Source organism: Perognathus longimembris, chromosome 4 (assembly GCF_023159225.1).
Source record: "Perognathus longimembris pacificus isolate PPM17 chromosome 4, ASM2315922v1, whole genome shotgun sequence".
NCBI lineage: Eukaryota > Metazoa > Chordata > Mammalia > Rodentia > Heteromyidae > Perognathus > Perognathus longimembris.
The window spans coordinates 7,315,904-7,329,924 of record NC_063164.1 but is presented as its reverse complement, the minus strand read 5'-3'; the positions used below and the strand labels follow the sequence as shown (position 1 = coordinate 7,329,924).

At 43.0% G+C, this 14,021-nt stretch overlaps 1 protein-coding gene across 1 annotated transcript in view; it reads right to left on the bottom strand.

The window, feature by feature from the left end:
- Dner (delta/notch like EGF repeat containing) overlaps positions 1 to 14,021 on the bottom strand; it is a 277,045-nt gene that overhangs the window by 98,146 nt on the left and 164,878 nt on the right. The window lies entirely within an intron of this gene.

The following is a 14,021-nucleotide window of genomic DNA, read 5'->3' as shown; positions in this document are numbered from 1 at the left end:
ACTGCCTCAGCCCAGACTGGCTTGGACTTGAGATGATCCTGCATCAGCATAGAACAGATGTGTACTGCCATGCCCAGTTCTACCCTTAATCAGAGAGAGACTCCCCCTCTCCTCCAGGTTCTGTGTACTGAGGATCTATGCCCAGCACTCCAGGGGTGCAACTTGGAACCTTTCTTTCTCCTGAAAGATGAAAGGGATCTATAATTCTCTTTTTAATCTACTTCGTCTCTTGATCAAGTCGTACAGTTCTAGTACATTTCATCACAAATTTACTCCAGCAGATTTAGCTTCCTTTGTAGCTAATTACATATTAATCCAATTGCATATTTTCCTCATTCCATTCTTATAATGCCCATCACACTTCTAGTAATTATTACTGACATACAATGCTAGCCTTTCCTTACCACTTCACACTGAGATTCCACTATAGGTCTGTTTGTGGTTGAATCTTGAGTCTTAAGAAAACACAAAACCAAATAAGACCAAAAAAAGAAGCCCTGTGGACTGCCAACATCAGCAATGGTACCTTCTCTCCTCTGGGGCATGTGGTTACACTGGCAGCTATTCAAGAAAAACTGAATAGAAAGGGTGTTTGTAGGATCTACCACAAAGTGTAATGCCGCAGTCATTTGCTGAACGTTAGCAAGCGCTGGTTTAGGCTCCATCAAAACGACCCATTGTTTTCCTCTGTGACATTTTACTGCATGAAATGAACATCTGGATTTCCTAGTACTGACTCAACTTTGTGTTCCTGGAAGAAATGCCGTTTAGATCCTTATGTGAAATGATTTTAAAATGGCTGGATTCCATTTGTAGTTGTTACAGTTGCCACCCACTCTCCCCAATAGACTTTATTTATTTAAGTTGTCCCTTGCACAAGATGATCTTGCTTCTGTTTTTTGTTTTTTGTTGGTGGTAGTGGTCTTTGTGAGGCTGCATACTGCCTCAGCTCTTTTTGCCCAAGGCTAGTGCTCTACCACTTTGAGCCACAGCTCCACTTCTGGTTTTCTGGTTGGTTAACAGATGATAAGAGTCTCACGGACTTTCTTACTCAGACTGGCTTTAAACTGTGATCCTCATATCTCAGCCTCCTGAGTAGTTGGCATGACAGGCGTGAGCCACCAGCACCCGGCTAAGATCACGTTTTATTCCATAAAAATGACATACCACAACAAGTGACCGAATACCTGCCTCGAATTCCACAAACCAACCAAGAAACCAAATAAGCAACCTTTATCTAGACCAAACTGCCAGGTTTATTCAGGTGTGTTTCTTTTGTTAACTGTGATTATGTTTTTTGTTAAGAGAATAAGGCGATTCTTTGTGATCTGTATTCTCAGGTCTCCTTTAGTTTAAGAACACATCTCAGAAAACAGTCAGAAAAATAGGAACCGCCTTTCTCTTTAAGAAAAAGCTCTATTTCCTGCCTATTTCTCCCATCTCTCAGAGTTCTTAGTGGCAAATGGCAATAACATTCTAACAATGCGTGGTGACCTGTCTGGTTTTCTGTGATGAGTGCTTTTCCTTTTGTGTACGTTTGCATATACTTTGGAGCTGAAAGCGACATCAAGGACTATCAGAAATGTATCATTTTAAGTGGATAAGGAAACTCCTTTTTTCTACAACTGTCTTCTAAGGAAAATCTCCTCCTTGTTCAAATTCACAACATAGTACACATTTGCTATTTGCAGGCATTAGGTCCAGACCCTTTGGTGAATTGAAGATTTGTGGCTGCCTTTGAAACATAAATTCTGTGCAAGCTCAGTGCATACAGTTCTGAAGTAAGCCAGGCTCCGAGTCCCAACAAACAACTCTGTGTCATTTGCTTTGGCAGCTGTCTTCTAAAATCTACTTGGTTTGGCTCCAGGCATTCCAAACTGCAGATGAATTTCTTTAGTTGCTTGGGAGATACATTTTGCATATAATTCAGTCGGAGAGTGCCGTGGAAAATATGCTGCTTGTACAAATAAATTATTAAAATCCCCAAATCCAGTATCATTGAGAGAACTTTGATTGAATTTCAAGCTAAAACAGAAGCTACACATTTTGCTTTGCTTTATTTTAAACAGGAATCTTGAAAGCTTTAAGCAACTGACAAGACAATTGCTTTTGACAAAGCAAAACACTGAAAGGGTTCTTCAATGTTGAATGGTGAATGAGGAAGCTTAACAGATGTTTGCATACCCCAAGATCGTAAAATTGCAGTTACATCTCTCTATATTTTTATCATGTTGTCCATAAAGTTAGATTTCCTCATAAGTGTATCTTCCAAGAACAAAGAGCATTCCTGTTCAAGTTTTGTTCTGACCATTTTAAGACCATTGCCTTATTATTATAAGACATTGTGAATGTTGATTATAGGAGACTATATTAATGTATTTTTTTGAAAACTGTTTATCCTGAAAGCTGTAAAGTATCCTTAAGAATTTTAACTCTCTGCCTATATTATTAATCTACGTCCAACAGCTCCACAGGATAGAGGAAAAGATATGCTTGATATACTTGAAAATAGTTGCTCAACTGAATCACAGAAAGTTAATTCCTTTTAAAAAGAATTGCATACAGATATGTAGAATATATTTTTCAAGTAAAATAAAAAGTGACCTTCAGAGACTAATTTTAAAACCAAATACAGAATCTCAATTTCTTCAACAGCTTTAAGGCCAACATTCCATTTGTACATTAATGAAACTTTCCCAGACAGTGGTGAGAAGCTTTACTTTGAAAAGTTCCAGGTTAAAAAAAATATTTCATAGAGGCATTCATTAATTTAACAATATTAATTAAGCACCTCCTATATTCTACAAGCGGTTCTCAGAGGCAGGTCACAAAAGTGGATGTGATTCTCTCAAGGAGATTTTATTCCAAAGCAATGGCTGGTGAGAAAGAAGAGAAACAAGGACATGGAGTCAGTAGGGAATCACCATGTAGGTGAGAAGCACCATGAAGAGGCTAAAGAAGAGGAACAGCAATGGGTAGGTGGGCTGTTAAAGGAAGGTGTGCTAATGTGGTGACAACTGGGCAAAAGCTTAATGGAGATGAGGAAGCTTGCGTGATGGCGACTTCTGAGGCATGGTGATTCTGGTAAAGGGAGCAGGAGAGGCCTCAAGAAAGATCTGGAGGCCAGTGTGGCTAGAATAGAGCAAATGATAGTAGTGGGACATGAGCAAAGACACATGACTGAGTGTGAAGTCATGGACCATGGTGGTTCTCCTTTGGGGGCTACACTTGGCCATGTCTGCAGATATTTATGGCTGTCACAACTGGAAATTTGCCACTAACAGCTAACGGACAGAATTCCAGGATGCTGCTAAGCGTCCAACATGGCACAGGATGGTCCTGAACAGAAAGGATGATTCCACCACAAATGCCAGTAGAGCTAAGAGTGAAAAGTCTGGAGGGATGGTCTTACAAGCTAGAGACTCAGTCGTAGTATAAACTTTGGAAGGGGTAAGAGAATTCATAGGCAAAGGGTACCCCAAAACACACTGTACACAGAAATTCTACTTTGTGTTTATATCACCTTGTTTCATATCATATTTTACTCAGCGAATATCCCAAACCTGAGAACAAATAAATGATCCCATGGCCATCTCTAAACAGAAGTTGGGTGACCACTTATTCCAGGTTCAGGAAAGTATTGTTTCTGCTTCAGTCTTCATGTTATGAAATGGTAAGTCATATCCCAAGCATAAGAAGTACCTTCTATTTAACTTGACCTGGATATTGTCTAAGACATATTTATCAGTCCCAATCAGCGAGCAAACATGTGTTGAACCCATCATCTTTCAAGCACTGGGCTACTAGAGAAGGGTACTGATGTAGTGAAGAATGTGAGCACTAAAGAGGTGGTGAAGGATGGAAGGAAATGGTGCCTCTATGGAGTTTAAATTGTCATGGAAGAGACAAACACATTCCATGGACAATGACATCCTGGAGAAACCATCAATATACCATATCACAGTGATTAATACTGCAAAGAAATAGAGAGAGATAGGGATTGATGGCACGGTGTGGGGTGACTTTTATCTAATAGAGAAGACGAATGTTTTGATAATTGTACATCTATAGGATTCAAATGGAATTCTAAGATATACCATTATGTTCCCCTGACAAAACTCCATTCATTAAACTGTTGTCTCCCTGTATGTAATGGACTAAACATTGAAGGGTCCTATAAGAAAATTCCTATTTGACTCATGGATGCATTTGCTTTGAGAATTTTCTAGAACAGCAGATACTATGCACCACATGACATGCCCTCATTGAAGTGACCTTTGTTTTCCTAGATCTGACAAGAGATATTCCTTAGGAACAATGCCAATTATATCAATGATTTTATTTCTGTTTTTACTCTGGATTGACTGCTAAAAGCTCAGAATGTAGTTTTAGTTTAGCTTTAATGTCTAGATAGGACTGTATGAGCTCCAGGACTGTTGCTATGACTATTCTAATTTGGACACTGCCATCTAATTTATTCCCTAACCCTGACATCATTTTGGTTTATTTTTCTTTTGAATGTTTTAGAAAATAGAGAGCTTAATATAAATAAATGTGGTGGGGGTTTTTTTGGCCAGTGCTGGGCCTTGGACTCAGGGCCTGAGCACTGTCCCTGGCTTCTTTTTGCTCAAGGCTAGCACTCTGCCACCTGAGCCACAGCGCCCCTTCTGGCCGTTTTCCATATATGTGGCGCTGGGGAATGGAACGGAGAGCTTCATGTGTAGGAGGCAAGTACTCTTGCCACTAGGCCATATTCCCAGCCCAATATAAATAAATTTAAAAAGTCTAAATTTCCCAACATGTACACAAGGCCCTTGAAAGTCTGGCTCCAACTTAACTTTACTATCTCATTCTTTGTTGGTTTTAACCTCTCAATAAACTCAAATTGTTCCATCTCGCTGAGATAAGTTTTCTGTGCAACTATATTTTTGTCTTTAAGAGTCAGAACTTATAAACTCTATTTTGTTTTCACCTTCAATGAGAAAATGTAGCCATTTGCTTTGGATGCCCCCAGTAACACCGGTTTAAACATAAAAATCCAAACTGGATAGACACAGTCTTTCATAAAACTTGCTCACATGAAATTACCTCACTAATTTTCCCCACATGACAGGTGGATAGGAGTACATCTAGCAGATAAAGCATTTGAGGTGTCCCAGATGGCCACGTAGAAGGTCAAAACTGATATCCGCATTGTCTAATACCAAGTCCTGGTCCACTCCGCTCTGTTGACAGCTGTAAGCCGTCCTCTCATAGCATGATAGTTTCCAGTTTGGTAGATTTCCTTCACCTGGACTCTACAATAAGCTCCCAAAAACAGTGGCCTTTGCTCCAGATCCCTATGCATTCCCTACCTCCTGCTGCGCTGGCTGTCTGCCTTGCACAGCTCTATATTATTTGGCTGTTCTTTTGGGTTCACTCACATTCATCTCATGAACAGACTTCGAGACTGCTATGGTTTGGATACGAAGTCGTTCCCAAAAGGCTCGCGTGTTAAAGGCGTGGTCTCCAAGGCAAAGCTCGGAGGCAGGGATTTTGGAAAGTCACTGGACAGTGAGAAAGCTGACTTCACCAGTGAATGAGTCCACTGATGGATGCATCATCGGATGGTATTCTTGGGAGATGGTGAAAACGAGGGTTCGGGGGAGCTCTTTGGAGGAAGGTGCGCCCTTGAAAAGTATGCCTTGCCACTCACCCCTGCCTCGCTTTCCTTCTGCCTACTGACCGCCCTGAGGTGAGCAGCTTTCCTCAGCCTTCCTCCCACCGTGATGCTTCTGCCTTGCCATAGCATAAAAGCAACCGAGCCAGCCACCCAGGGACGGGAACCTCTGAAGCTGTGAGCCACAGTTCAGGTTTCCTCCTCTGAACTGTTTTCTCTCAGGTATCTGTCACAGAGATGCAAAGTCTGACTACCATGGAGACTCTGAATGATTCTTTGCCAGAATGGGAGATCCTTAAGGCCCAGAAGTTTGGCTGCTCTGACACAATGGTGCGTGGGTGCACAAGAAGGAAGGTGAGCTTAGGCAGACTTTACAGGAAGATCCTATGCAAGTACTGTCTATTCCTACTTGCCTGTGTGACTCTGATCATCTTGGGCTTTGTTAAAATAGCATCGCTTTTACATGCCCTGACCACATGTTCATACAAAAGAGCACAACTGAAACAAGAATCTGAATCATCTTAAACAAAAAGGGAGTATCAGGTCCCTACACCTGCGAAAATGCAGTGGCAGTGATTCAAGCCACTCCTGCCTCAAGGACTGTCTAGGCTAATCTTGATTTCCACCGTGGGCAGAGAGGACTGCAAACAACATCTGGGTTATTTATCGTTCATTGTCTCGACATCTGCAAGGTCAAAACTCGGCCTAATGAGTTGATCATTGTTGGAGCTAGGTGACACAGACGTAGTGGCCTGCCAAATAACTCTCTGTACTTTTATAAATGCCTGAACTTTTCCATCATAAAAAAAAAAATTCTCATCGTTTTCATTGTAAGAGTCTGGCGAAGGACCAAGAAAGGAAAGATAAAACTCAAGAATGAATTTCAGCATCCGAAGTCCAGCTCCTCCCTGAGGAAGCGGCTCTTGGGGGAGGGGGTGGGGGGAAACTCATGAGCACATCACTGTACCAAGTCCCTCTCCAAAGATTTATGTCACATGCAAGTGCCAGGAAAAGCTCGGCTTGCCCTGGGAGACAGACACGCTCTCACCTGGTGGACATGAGTCACAGCACAGAGCCTGTTTCCCTGCAGGCAGCCCAGTCTGCCTATAGAGCCATTCCTTTGCCAAGGAAGGGCTCAGCCTCGGCTCGGCTTTCCCATGGGGCGGGCACGCCCAGCACAGACCTTGGCTGGAAGCGAAGAATTCCTACTCACACGGCCTAGGAGTAAAGTGTCAGATTTCTCCACACCAGCCATCTCTACACCGAGCAGCATTGAGAAATACAATCTGTTTCTCAACAGGGAAAAAGCTCTAGAATCTTCTTGTTCCTAGTTTTTGGAGGAGCTCCAGGACCAACTGTCTGTGAAGAGGATTCCAGGAATACAGACTTCCCCTGGCCTTTTTGGCTGAGAGCTTAGCCTGAGCTCAGCAGGAAAATAGGTAGTGAGACCCAACTAATAATGCACACAGCCCAGCAGTAGCCAGATTCTAGCCTGAACTGCCCCATCACTCCAAAGGCATGAGTCTGACCTGAATCTGTGGAGAACGAGACCACAGAAAGCTTGTCCTGATCATTTTCATCCAAGAACAGATTAGCCCAACTCCTGTGGGAACCAAACTGGTCACCTTGGGCCTTGAAACTAATGTAGTTGACAAACACTAAAAATAAGGCATACAATAGTAGCCACTGCATATAGGCTTATTTGACAAGGCACAGGTGAGGGATAAATAACAAGGGTCAGAAGATCCTAGACAAGAAGAGCCTAGACAAGCTGGAACTCGGCCTCTTCCTAAACCCAGACTTAGTGTACTTCAAGAGGCAAAAAGGATTATTTGGATGCAAACTTTAAGAGACTATCTGAGCCATCCATTTATAATGGAAATGTGCCTGTAAATGTCTTTTCCTGAGCTCAGGCCACACAAGAGCATCTGGAACCCAGCCACGGAGACAAACTGATGCCTCTCTGGGGGAACCAGTGCTCAAAGGAAAGCTTACTATGAGCTGCAGTTTTTAAATTTTCATCTATTGGCTGGGTCTTAACTGTTCTATTATTCACTGTGTATGTGATTCAAACAACATACTCATATTGCTTGTCGCTTGTAATTTATTTTCCCATTCATTGGCATACCATTGTATTTCTATTTGAGTAAATTAATTGCAAATGTGGTAACATTTTTTTAAAAAAGAGCAAATGTAGAAACATACAGATCCTGTCAACATTAAATTTAAGACCTGACATTGATAAATTCACAGAATTTATTCATTTGGCTTAAATGTTAAAATTTTACATAAAAGTAATGAGAGTCTTGTTCTCTCCTTTGAAAGGGCAATAAAGGTTACTTTATTATTCTGGGGAGGAGAAAGTAAAATAAGTTTGGGGAATTTTTGTAAAAGGCTTTCCTACAGAAGCTGGTGGTGTGGGTTTACGGATGGAGTTACGGTGGGGTTATGGATGGAGATGGTGAGAAGCAGCTCTAGCCCAGTCCTCACGACCAACGTCTTCTCGCCACTCCTGGGGTGGTCCAGAGAAGGCGCGAGACTTCCACGCCATCAGCCTGGAGCTTCAAGTCACTACTACCAGCTGTGCTATGTATCTGACCCAATGCTCTAACACATTAACCAAAATCAAGTTTGACTTGAACAATAATAGGATGTCACTGAATTTTTATCTTTTTATTGAATGTTCCTGGGAGGGGGGAAAAAAAAAAAAAGGCCTGATCTCACAAGGGCTCAAGTGCTTCTTTCTTATTTTAAAAATTCCACTTCACCTCTTGTCATTTCCTTTGCTATACCAAAAAGAAATGACCAAAAAGAAATGGCCAAAAAAACATTAGCTTTATGAATACGGAAATGTTATGAATAATTCATTAATGAGAAGGACTCCTAGATGAAAGGGATCTTCCTGAGGTTACCTCAGATGGGAATGAAGATGAAAACCCATGCAAACTCCTCCCAAAGATGGGCCTCTGACAGGGGCAGCCCATGTATACGACGACAGGCTACAGGAGAAGACCCCATCGCATGGCAAGAATTATTTCCCACCAACAAAGAAACAGATTGGAACATTTAAGTTGCTTCCTCAAGGTCATAGGGCCAGACAGAGAGGATGGGGGGGAGATCTGATCTCCTTGCACAGCTGTTCTTACAATGTACAGCATCCAAGAACATGTGAAAATGAGTGGCCATGGGTGGATGAGAGGGTGAGTGGGTGAAGGGGTAGGTGACTGAGAGGGTGGCGGATGGGTGAGGGAAGGGGCAGGCAAGCGTGTGGGTGTGTGGGTGAAGGGATGGGTGGAGTGATAGGCGAGGCGATGGGTGGGTGAGTCTCAAGGTTCAAACATCGCTCTGGGAATGATGGTCGGAGGCGTGTTTGGGCACGGAGTGTGAATCCGAAGGGGCTTCGCGGGTGAGGGGTGCCATAGGAGAGGAGCACAACCTGGGTGGGGTAAACACCAGCACTTCCTTTTAACAGCCAGAGGAAATAAGTGCACCTCTAACTGTCCTCCCGTATGCCAGTCCTCCAGCGATTCTCAGGACTCCTCCTCAGCCGCTGGCCTCAGCCCTTCACAAGCAGGTGGTGCTTCCTCGACCCAAGAGAACAGTTGTGAGGAGACCTGGCACTGCAAGCCCAGAGACAGGGAAAGACCCAGACATCTACCCGGAGGAATCTCAGCCTCATTAGAGACATCAATCCCTCTCCTCACCCCTCATCCTCAGCGTCATCTTCACTGTGAACACCTATTGAGCATCCCATCAAAGCCAGGCGTTATTCCAAGGGCTTTGCAAGAGGCTGTTGTATTCACAACGCCCTCAGCTACTCCAGTTGTACGCCGGAAGAAACCGAGGCATGGAGAGGCACTGCCAAGTCCACTGGCTCCTCAACTGAAGAGCTGCAAATCTGAACCCAGCCAGGTAGTCTGATTGCAGGCTTTCCCCCTCCATTAGGAGAACATGACAACGTAGAAAGAGTAGAAGAAAACAGGAAGGGACACTGTGGCTCAAGTGGCAAGGCACTAACCTCGGGCACAAAGAGCCTCAGGGACAGCGTTCAGGCCCTGAGTTCAAGCCCCACAACTGACCAAAATAAAAAACGTTGGCTAGGAATGTAGCGTAGTGGTAGGGTGTTTGCCTAGCATGCACGAGGCTCTGGGTTTAATTCCTTGGTACCACATAAACGAAAAAATAAATAAAACTAAAAAAGACATGATGTTACTTGCTATGTAGTCCTGATTCTTCTCCCTTTTTATCCTTGGAAAAATAAAATTTAGTATTTATTGCTTTGTTTCCTGCTGGGCCTTACTTCAATAACAGGAAAAAATAGGGAAATGTGCCGCGACCCAAAGATGTTCTTATCAATCTTGTATTTTAAAAAATGTGTTGAGTTATATAGGCACTGTGGAAAACAGTGTGAAAGTTCCTCATATTATTAAAAATAAAACTTCTATATGAGCCCACAATTCCACACCTATCTAGAACTGAAGGAAATTAATTCAGCATGTTGAAGAGATATCAGCCTCCCCGTGGAATTAACCTATGCGCCAGTGACATGAATGGATAAAGACACCATGATCCATAGAGGTAACAGGATGTTACTTGGCCATTAAAAAGGAAAATCCTGTGGTTTTCAACAACTTGTATGAACCAGGAGACAAGTATGTTTGGTGAAATGAGCTAGACACTGAAAGACAAATACAGGATCTCGCCTATCTGTGGTATCTGAAACCATTGCTCTCATGTAAGGACAAAGCACAACAGTAGTTAGCAGCAGTTTAGGTGGTTGGAGTAGGAGAAGATGTGGGTCAAAGGATATATCAATAGGAAGGAGAAAAAGTTCACAGGTAGAAAAACAATCAAGCCTCAGGGCCTCAAGCTGGTCCTCCTCAAGAGGCTGCAAAGTGGAGGATCTCAAATGAAGCCCCACCAGAAAAGTCTGAGAGGAACAGCCATACACAAGGGCCTGAGTTCAAGCCAAAGTATTGACATGTTTAAAAAGAGGAAAATACACAAAGATAGGAAAGAGGTAAATGGTTGCCTCAGGTTTGGGGGTAGAGAGCAGAGAAGCAGGTGAGAGGGTTGGAAGCCCCTTTATAATGGCAATGGAGCTCCTTAGGTGATAAAAGTGCTCTAAAATGATGGTGGTGATGGTCTCACAGTCCTGAGAGCATATAAATTCACACACACACACACCACCATACACTGGAATGGGAAATTTGGTATTTGAATTAAATCCCAATATAGCTATATTTTTGAATGGCACAGAGTATATTCAGGAACACTTATCCGATAATGGAAGAGTTCAGTGCAGCCTCTCACAAACATAATTATTATATGAGTGGCTTAGGTCAGCCAGTGGTTGACGGGTTGCCTTCTCAGGTCTCGTCTGAGTCAGGAAATGAAGTCAACAAATCAAATCACAAACTAGATCCCAGAGCGAGCATGTAGGTAGAGATTAGAAATTAGGCTGGGGTCATCACCCAAATCCCATCTCTTTGTTCTCCTAAGAATGCCCTGGCCCTTTACAAATCTTGAGATGGGGAAGGACTGAACACCAGACAGATAAAGATACAAGGCAAGAGCTGATCTAGCACATAGGCCATGTCAGGGGTTCAATTCAGAGTGATACCTCTGTCCTTCTGGGGATGAATCACGGAGATCAAGACCTTTGCCAACCAGCCACACCTTAAGACTCTGAAATAGGGAGATACACAGAATGAGCTCAGCCTATGGGACCTCTGCTGGATGACCGAGAGGCACTGTGGCACACGACCCATCCTCCTCCCTCCCTGTATCCCTTCCTCTCCTCATCTCCTCTTTCTTGAGGGTGGTCCCCAGCATGGTGGGTTTGTACCACCAATGGGCGTGGCCTCCGTTCCCATCTTCAGCTGGTATGAGGGCCTTCCTCCATACATTTGTAAGTGTAACCCAGACTTAAAACTTTTCTTTGCCTCAGTCTTCACATCTGTTTTCTTCCTGAGAGGTAAGTTAGAGCTTTTGAGCTTTCTTGTGGATCGCCTCAAGTCAAATGCAAAGAGAGATACTGTGAACCCATAAGACAATGAAACATAGCATAGAGCTGATATAAGGGACTGCTTTAGTACTCCTTTTGGAGAGTGACTGTCAGTGTTTCATTGCAGTAATCTGTACAGACAAGAGAATATATACTTCAACCTAGAATATTGTCATGAAGACCTAAATTCTAAGAGGTTTATAAAACTCCTATGGAATTGGACTATATTTCTTCTGTATTTAAAAACATCTTCTCGTCAGGTGCTGGTGGCTCATGCCTGTAATCCTAGCTACTCAGGAAGCTGAGATCCAAGGATCACGGTTCAAAGCCAGCTCGGGCAGGAAAATCCATGAGACTCTTATCTCCAATTTACTACCAGAAATACATTTGTATCAACACAAACTGACGTTGCTCCAGAAAAGGTGAAAGATCTCATCGCTTGTCTTAATTAAATCTTATCTCATTAACTACTTCTGACTTTTATCATTTTAATATTAAGCAAAATATGGATTATATCTAATATATGTGTTTCTCCAGAATAAGTACAAAGTAATTATTTTAATAATTTCCAGAAGAAAACTCATCAAACTATCTAACTCCGGAGTGGGAAAATAATTACACCAACAAAGTTCGCCAACAAAATGGAACTTGCTAGCGTTCCAACTATTGTAATCAATCTATAATGTTTGCTTGTTCTGGTTTCTTAGGACAGTCTAATCCTCTAATCCTGGGTGATAAGGAAAATCTTCCTACAGATTCTGGATTTATAAAGAACAGAAAGCATTGCTCATATGCTCCTTTCAAAAATCTCTTAGTGGGGCTGGGGATATGGCCTAGTGGCAAGAGAGCTTGCCTCGTATACATGAGGCCCTGGGTTCGATTCCCCAGCGCCACATATACAGAAAACGGCCAGAAGTGGCGCTGTGGCTCAAGTGGCAGAGTGCTAGCCTTGAGCAAAAGGAAGCCAGGGACAGTGCTCAGGCCCTGAGTCCAAGGCCCAGGACTGGCCAAAAAAAAAAAAAAAAAAAAAATCTCTTAGTGTGTTGTCTCCTAACCAGTATGAGCTTATAGTTTCTTTTCATATTTATGACCCTTAGACTACAATAAGAGATTTAAGGTGAATTTTTTTTCATTTGGTTTGGGTTGTTAGGTGAGTGGTTGATTGGTTGGGTGGATTTTGTTGTTGTTTTGTTGATAGTGTAGGGATTTAAATTCAGGGCCTTGTACTTGTTAGGCAATTACTATACCACTTAAGCCATGCCCCTATTCCCTTTTGCTTTTGCTATTTTTTAATAGCATCTTGGTTTTTGTCCAGGCCAGCCTGACATCCTCCAATTTATACTTCCCACTTACCTAGAAGCATTTTATTTATTCAGATGGGCTCTCATGGATATTTTTGCCAAGTTGGCCTCAGATAACAATCCTCTGAATCTCAGCCTTCCCATTTTGCTGTAATGACAAGTGCATGACAAGTGCACACCCAGCATTTTGTTGGTTCAGATGGGGTCTCACAAGCATGTTTGCAGAGCTGGCCTCAAACCACAATCCTTCAAATTTCAGCCTCCTGGATAGCTAGGATTACAGGTTATGAGCCACTGAGCCCAGCTCAGATTTAGGTTCTTTGTTAGGAGAAAAGGAAATCCACGTTTCATTCCCTGAAGCCTCTGTGTCCCCATGGAATGATGGGGGTAATGAAAATGGCCATGTTCCATGGATTTGTGGTTTGGAAGATGTGGGAAGGGCCAGATTCACTTAGAGAGGGGAGGGGAGACACACCTGAGCTCAGTTCCTTCTTCACGTGCCAGCCCCTGGCCATGGTCAATGCACAATAGCGTGGTTGCCATTTGCTTCACTCATCAGTGCAGAAGCCAGTCTCAGTTCCTCCTTCTCATCACCCTTGAAAACCACAGCAGTGCTGTGAGCTGGCCCATGGAAGCCTGTATGACTGGCTTTCTGCAGTGGAAGGAAGCTCAAAACCATTCCTTTTATTCACAAGGGCTTCTCCTCCAAGCTTCTCTGGCTGAAAACAAAAGCCTTAGGTTTATCCGCCATAACATCTGCCTCTGAAGAATGTCTCCAACACCACTACCCTCCCCGTTCTTAAACAGGAAGAAATCAGAACCAAGCACCCTGCTTGGATTTCCTGACAAGTCTGTCAAGTCCCATCTTCCCAAGCCTGCCACACGCAAGCCTTTCAAGCTGCACCTGCTGTCTAGAGTGGTCTACAGCACTCTCTGACTGAAACAAGCCCCAGGTGAAGCAGAATGATTCTGCTTTTAATGATAGGTAGCCTGCAATGTGTTACTATTTTAAGGACATTTGCATTTAAATGCAAAAATCATGCCTTTATTGCAA